At 48.0% G+C, this 7,939-nt stretch overlaps 1 pseudogene; it reads right to left on the reverse strand.

The window, feature by feature from the left end:
• Positions 1-2,914: 2,914 nt before the first annotated feature.
• On the reverse strand, positions 2,915-7,197 carry LOC127235625 (glycerol-3-phosphate dehydrogenase 1-like protein; annotated as a pseudogene).
• Between the last annotated feature and the right edge of the window lie 742 nt (positions 7,198-7,939).

Below are 7,939 nucleotides of genomic sequence, written 5' to 3' on the forward strand. Positions count from 1 at the left end.
ATGTGAGTCCCCTGGGACTTGGTGACTCCATCTAGGCCTGAAGGAGCAGCCAGTGTTATCAGAGCACAGAACTAGAACCATGGGTGTGGAGGTGGGGTTGAAGATTGACTGCACAATACCCTAAGGGACAGGGCTGCTGTCCGGATGGTCGTGGAGGAGGAAGGGAAAGGTGGAAACTTCCTTTTTGTCTTCCCACACTGATCTGTCTACCCAAGACCAGGGTTGGAATGAAGCTGGGAAGGAGGGGAGGCTGGTCATTGTCCCACATGAGAGGTTCATTGTCCCATGGGGCCTGGAGCGGGGAAGCGTGGGCCACATGAAGTGTCCTTCACTAATAAGACGAGGAGCAGTAACCCTGTGGTTGAACATAGTGGGGGGAATGGCACCTCTCTGGCTACAGTGGTATAGAAGGAGCTTGCCAGATGTCCCAAGGACAGAGGGGGAGGGCACCCATGGTGGCTAACCTTTGTTGTCAACCAGATTGGATTTAGTCTCTTCAGACACACCTCTGGGTATGTCTGTGAAGATGTTTCCAGAGAGATTTGTCTGAGGTGGGAAGACCTACCCTGACTGTGGATGGTGCCACAGCATGGGCATAGGTCCCACAATGACAACAGGAAATAAAAGGTAACTAGGAGGAAGTGAGCTGAACACCTGCATTCACCTCCCTCTGCTCTGATAACAAGGTGACCCGGCTCCAGGCTTCTGCCGCCCTGCCGTGGGGCACTGTAAGCCAAATCGTGAGCCCGAACAAACCCTCCTCTCCTGGAGTCGCTTTTGTCGGGTGTTTTGACAGAGTAATGAGAGATCTATGCTCACTGTGCCTTCTGGTTGCCCCGGTGAAGGTGGCACCCACACCTCTCAGACACAGTGCACAGAATACTAAAAAATTTAAATGCTTGCAATCAGGACTGCGGGAGTCACGGAGCTGGAATTATTTCGGGAAATTTACAAGTTAAATAACCTAAAGGGCTGCAGATGCAAATGGCATGAAATTGGCAAGGGCTAGGGGAGAGCAATAATGTCCTTTCTCAGAGATGAAAGTGGTGTTCAGAGCAGAATCACTGGGCCAGGGAAGGGCCGGGGCACTATGCTGGGCTGTTGTCTGTCAACTTGATGCAAGCTGGGGTCATCTGGGAAGAGGAGCCTCAATTGAAAAAAATGCATCAGAATGCCTGTAGGCAAGTCTGCAGGGTGTTTTCTTGACTAATGATTGGTGTATGAGGGCCCAGCTCGCTGTGGGTGTGGCCACCCCTCAGCAGGTCCTGGGGTCTATAACAAAGCAGTTGAGCAAGCCATAAGGAGCAAGTCAGTAAGCAGCACTCCTTCATGGCCGCTGTTTCAGTACCTGCCTTCAGGTTCCTGCCTGGAGTTCCTGTCCTGACCTCCTTCAACAATCACCTGTGATCAGGAACTGTAAGCCAAATAAACTCTTTCCTCTCCCAGATTGCTTTTGGTCAGCTTTTGGTCATGGTGTTTATCTCAGTAATGGAAAGCAAGCTAACACAATGTGCCCCAGCTCATGGTGCGGCAATTTTGGGCTCTAATTCAACAGATGCCATATCTACACTGACTATGGGTCAGTATAGGATGCTTGTGATTCCCAACACCAGGAAGGCTGAGACAGGAGGATTGCTGGGCTTGCTGGCCAGCCAGTCTAGGTAAAAGCCAGTTCCAGGTGAAAGATCCAAAAGTAAGCTGGAAAGGGGCTGGAAGTTAAAAGTGCATACTGTTCTGGCAGAGGACCCAAGTCCTGTTCCCACTACCTACATGGATTCATGCATGGGAGAGTCTCAGGGAGCCCCTAGACAGGGTCCTCTACCTCTCGCTCTCGAGGAAGCAGGCAGGAGAAAGGCCTTTGCCTGCTTATCAGCTGTACCTGGTGCCTGAGGCCCTTGCCTGTGGTGTAACACTCAGCTTGAACACAGGAACAGGGCATTGTTTTCCCTGTACAAGCCTAGATAAGCAACCTGGCTGTTACAGAAGGATCTGAACCAGTCCCGGTCCAGTGATAGGCCCCACCTTCCTGGGCTGGAACCCTATTTGGTGAGCAAGGTCTCCTGACTCAGAGTGTGCTGAGTATTCACTCAGCTTGGGGTCAATACAAGCTCCAAGCTGTTCCTCCCTGCTATCTGTGGGCATCCAGAGGGCCTGAGGCAACCCTTCTTGGGTGGTGCAAGCTGGTCTGGAACTCCCTAGTGAGTCATTCCCGAGGTGGACATCAGGTGGCGCCAGAGCCCGCGCAGCCGGCTGCTGCCATTCTAGACAAACCCTTCTCTGGAATGGAAAGGTATTGCTTTCAATGGAAAAATTCTTTTTTTCTTTTCTTTCTTTCTTTTCCTTTTTAAATACATACATACATACATACATACATACATACATACATACATACATACATACATACATACATACATACATACATATGCAGACAGAGTAGTAGAGTGGAAAGGCTAACCCAGTTTCCCTAGACCTCAGCCTAGGCAACCACTGTTTGATCTGTAAATATCTGTTACTTATTCAATAAAATAAAATAAGAACCTTTTCTCCAACATTGTGTGTGTGTGTGTGTGTGCGCGCGCACACACACACACACACACACACACACACACACACACACGTATGATTCCCCTTCTGTGTCTCCTTCAAGGCCATTCTGTGTGACATGTAGAGCCCACCTGGGCAATCCAGAGTAGTCTCCCTGTGCTAATATCCTTAACTTAATCTTGCCTGCAAACACCCTTTTCCAAGCCTAGGCAAGGTCCATGCTGTTAGGGCCTGGTGTTCTGGAGAGGTGAGTGACTGGCTCAGGGTGTAAATGGCTCAGTGGTAAATGGTGAAGTTGTGTTGAAGCCCAAGTGTGCCAGACTAAGAAACCCAAACACTCAACCAATACACCTCCATCCCTTGTTCCTCATCAAGACAGTCTGGCCACAGTGATTGATGGACACCGGGGAAGTTTCACTGTTGGCGTGGGAGCTGTCTCATCGCCTGATAAGCAGTTACCTGCAAGGACAGCTGCAGAGAAGTGCAATCTATTACTGCACCAATCCACCCCTCCTCCACCTACAGGCACTTACCCACACCATGCTGTGTGGCCAGTGGGTCTGGCATGCTAGGATAGAAGAAAACGGTTAGGAAATAATTTGACTGCACTTAACCATGGTACGTCTTGGAGTGGGAGGATGGAGAACTCCAAGAGCCCTGCTTCCTCCTTCTCTCGTATCAATAAAAGAAGAACAGAGAAGGCAATCAAAGGTTTGGGACCATTGCCCTTGTTTGCTTTCTATTGCTGGAATAGACGCCATGGCCAAAAGCATCTTGGGGAGGAAAGGGCTTATTTCAGCTTATAGTTGTAGTCAGTCATAAAGGGAAATCAGGGCAAGGACTCAAACAGGAGCAGAAGCAGGAAACATTGCTTACTGACTTTGTCTTTCTCTTCATGGCTTGCTCATCTTCATTTCTTATACAATCCAGGACCATCTCTCTGGTAGCTATGGCCCACAGTGGGCTGGGACCTCTGATATCAACCAGCAATCAAGAAAATACTCCACATAAATGCCCACAGGCCAATTCTATGGAGGCAATTCCTTAATTAAGGCTGCCTCTCTCTGAGTGTTCAATAGACAAAAAAAACTAACCAGTACAATTGACCCCTTGTCAGCTAGCACACAAACATATCACGATTAAACTATAACATTTCCTTTCTTGTTTACCCCCAATGTTTCATGTTAATATCACAGTATAAAAAAAAAAAACATAGTTCTCTATGTTGGTGGCACATACCTTTAATCCCAGCACTTGGGAAGCAGAGGTAGGCAGATCTCTGTGAGTTCGAGGCCAGCCTGGTCTACAGAGCTAGTTCTAGGACAGGCTCCAAAGCTACACAGAAAAAACTCTGTCTCAAAAAAACCAAAAAGAAAAAAAACAGAAAGAAAACAAACAAACAAACAAAAAACATAATCCAACTTTAAAAGCCTCACAGATAGCTAGACATGGTGGTACACTCCTTTAGTCCCAGCATTCAGAAGGCAGAAGCAGACATACTTCTGAGTTCAAGCCAGACTGGTCTACAGAGCCTGGGTCCAGGACAGCCAACACGACACAGAGAAATCCTGTCTCAAAAAGAAAGAAAAAGCCCACAGTCTTTAAAAACTTCAACACTTTGTAAAGGTTCAATGTCTCTTATAATACCAAAAGTCTCTTAACTTTGGGCTCCTATTAAATAAAGTTAACATACTTTTTATTCTAGGAGGGAAGAATAAACAGTCGAGATGAGATCAAAGCAGCCATTTTGAACAGTTCAGTGTCTGACGTCTGGAGAGCCCCATCTCTCTACTGCTGCCTCCTGTAGCATGCACAAATGTCACCACCACCATCCTTGGCGATCATCTCCTGTGCTAACTTCTACAATATGCTGGCTCTCCACTGTGCCCACCAGTGGCCTCTCCTGGTCTCTTCAGGGACTCTGATACTGCCACATGGTGCCAAGCCTCAGCTGCTCGCCACGACCCCGTCTCATCTTCAGAACCGATAGTGTATGGGAGACTCCCACACATTACCAAGTTGAACTGCCAGCTAGAGACGCAGCCTTGGCCCCTTCTGCATCACGGCATCTGTGTGCTGACCCTGAGGAAGTACTTTTCAGAAGATTCTACCCAGTGATGCACATGCCTTCTTGCTCCATTTCTTAGATGGTCCCAGTAAAGCAAAAGTTTCTCTCCAGTGGGCTGCTCTCCTGTCAATCACAGCTGACTCCGGACCAAGCTGATCCGAACCACAAATTTTTGTTGTTGTTGTTGTTATTGGGTTTTTTTTGGGGGGGGGGTTTGAGACAGGGTTTCTCTGTAGCTTTGGGAGGCTGTCCTGGTTCTCACTCTGTAGACCAGACTAGCCTTGAACTCACAGAGATCTATCTGCCTCTGCCTCCCGAGTGCTGGGATTAAAGGCGTGCACTACCACTGCCTGGCCAGAACCACAGATTCTTAATTCAAAATATCACACAGCAGCCCAATGGAGTTTCTGCTTCCCTTTGAACTGTCACAGGCAGGCCTCCATTGTCTTCAGCATTGCTTTCTAAGCTCTGAGCATTCAATGGCTTTTCCAGCCCAAAGTTCCAAGTATCTCCACCATTCTCCCCAAAACAACGTGGTCAGGTCTGTCACAGCAATAGTCTGTGTCTGGTACCAACTTCTGTCCTTGTTTGCTGTGATAAAACACTGACCAGAACCAAATGACGGATGAAAGCATTTCTTCGGCTTATACGTCCTGATTACAGTTCCTCCCTGTGGGAAGTCAGGGCGGGAACCATGGAAGAACACTGCTTACCTACATGGTCCTTACAGCCTGCTCAGCTTACTTTCTTATATAAACGGGAACTACTTGCCCTGGATGGCCCTCCCACTTCAATCATCAATTAAGAAAATGCCCCTACAGACTTGTCTGCCCATCCAATGCAGGCAATTCCTCAGCTGAGGTCCCCTCTTCCCAGGTGACTCTAGCTTGTGTCAAGCTGACAACACGATCTAATACAACCACCCAGCAAACTCAGACACTGAAGGAATGGCTCAACTGCTGAGTTCACACAAGCGTCCTCCAGGGAAGATGTCCTTCCCCAGGGAGGACATTGGTTAGAATGGGGAGACCAGTAAGGCATGGGGAACATTTTTCACATTCGTTGTTTATGTATAGCTGCTACCCAGTACATCAGCCAACGAACGTCTCTCATGACAGAAATGAAGCCAGAAAATTGATGTGTCCAGATAACCCAAATTCTTACACACACACACACACACACACACACACACACACACGTATGTAAACACATGCCCCACCCACAAAGGCCAACCAATATGCTTCCTCACACAGACAAACATGCACATACATATACAAGGTAAACAACTCCGAACCTTATTAGAATCCTGATTCAATCTACCAAGCTATATATATATTTTTTTTGCTTTGTTTTTTTCATATTCATTGTGTATGTGTAGTTGTTACCCAATACATCAGTCAACGACTTGTCTCTCATGATCCAAAAATGAAGCCATAGTAATTCACATACATCCAAGATGGGAGAAAGCCAGACAAATATCTCACTGTTATGTCCTGGTTTCCATGTGATCCTAAGATGGACCAGGTGGAGCTGCCCAGTGCCCTGCTCCTTTTACCTGTGCTCTGGGTGGTTCTGCAGACATGAGATCATCTGGACAACTGTCTGCCCTCATGGAAGATCTGATACACAACTACCAGCAGTGGAAACTTGTGCAGCGGCTTAAGGATGCGGTATACCTGGGCAGAGGTATGTGGTCCTTGTAGCTTCTGTCCATTGAGCTTCTCCTCCTCCAGTTCCTTAATCATCTTCGGCTACCTTGCAGCTCCATCCCCCATAGCAGGTACTGACAAGATCAGCCACCCCACAGCTCTCCAGGAAAGTGGCCATAGACACCTGGCCCTTACAGAAAGTCCTGGCAAAAGCAATCAATTCCATGAGACCCAGGTAGATGACAGCGAGCGGCCTTGGGGCTGTCTTCATGACAGCAGCTGTCACAGAAGCTGACTCCCATGGCTACTATGTTCTTTAGAGCCCCATACAGCTCCACCCAGTCTTCTACCACAGTGACTTGGAATTTGGGGGTCTGCAGCTCTTTGACGAGAAGGCCATTCTGCAGCACCTTGCGGATGGTGGCAGAGCTGCTCGTCGGCCACCCCATTGGCTATGTTGGCCGCCATCAACACGCTGACATCTATGTGCACCTTCTCTCGGATGATGTCAGAGACCAGCTTCAGGCCCCCGGAGCCCTCATCTATGCCCTTGATGAGGCTGAGGCCCAGGGCCTCTTGGGGAACTATGTTGGCAGTCTCATCACAGGTGGTTCAAAGGAACTGGGGTGGGGAAGCAAAAACCAGCAGGTCCGCATCAGGCAAAGCCTGGCTGAGGCTCGGGGTGGCCGCTACATTCTCTGGCAGCCTGTGTCCAGGCAGGCACTTCATGTTTTCACGGCCATTGTTAATGATATCTGTGAGCTTCCTCCCGATGATCATTTCTTCGAATACCCACATCTTGACCGTGGACTCGAAGTTCTTCGTGTTCTTGGTGTTGCTCCCAATGATTTCTCAAACAGCCGATCCCCAGTTCCCAGAGCCCACAAAACACACTCTCAGGGGCTTTGCCACTACTTCCAGGCTGGTGTCCTGCTGTGGAGACTGCTCCTTCCCCGGTGGCTGCTGGGCCTGCAGGTACCCTGCCCTGCCTGCGTCCCTAACGGCCTTAAAAAAAAAAAAAAAAAAAAAGAAAAAAAAAAGACATTTACAACCCGAGTATGTTAGCTCATGGCTCTAATTCCAGCACATGGAGGCTCAGTCAGAGAGTTGACTCAAGTTCAAGGACAGCTTGAGCTACAGAGTGAGCCTATCTGAAAACAAATAAGATAAAAAATAATAGTAAAAAGAAGGGGGGTTGCAGCTCAGGCGGTAGAGTGCTTGATCAGTATGCTTGGGGCCCTGGTTTCTAGCCCCAGCACTGCCTAAGCCAGTGTGGTAGCAAATGCCTGTGATCCCAGCACTGAGGAAGTAGAGGCAGGAGGATCAGAAGTTCAAGGTCAGCCTCAGCTCCAAATGGAATACAAGTCTCAAAATAAATAAATGGATGAATAAATAAACCAATCATCCATATGGTGATTTGATGTTTAAAAATTGCATATTTGATGAATTAAGAAAATAGCATGGTTTATTAAAAACAAGATTATGATGGCAATATAGAAATATTTATGTTGAGGCAGGATCTTCTGTTTCCAGGCTGGCCTTAAACTTACTTGAATTTTGGTGCACACCTTTAGTCCCAGCACTCGGGAGGCAGAGGCAGGCGAATCTCTGTGATTTTGAGGTAGGTCTGGTCTACAGAGCAAATTCCAGGACAGCCTCCAAAGCAACACAGAGAAAT

This window comes from Phodopus roborovskii, unplaced genomic scaffold (assembly GCF_943737965.1).
Source record: "Phodopus roborovskii unplaced genomic scaffold, PHOROB, whole genome shotgun sequence".
Taxonomy (NCBI): Eukaryota; Metazoa; Chordata; class Mammalia; order Rodentia; family Cricetidae; genus Phodopus; species Phodopus roborovskii.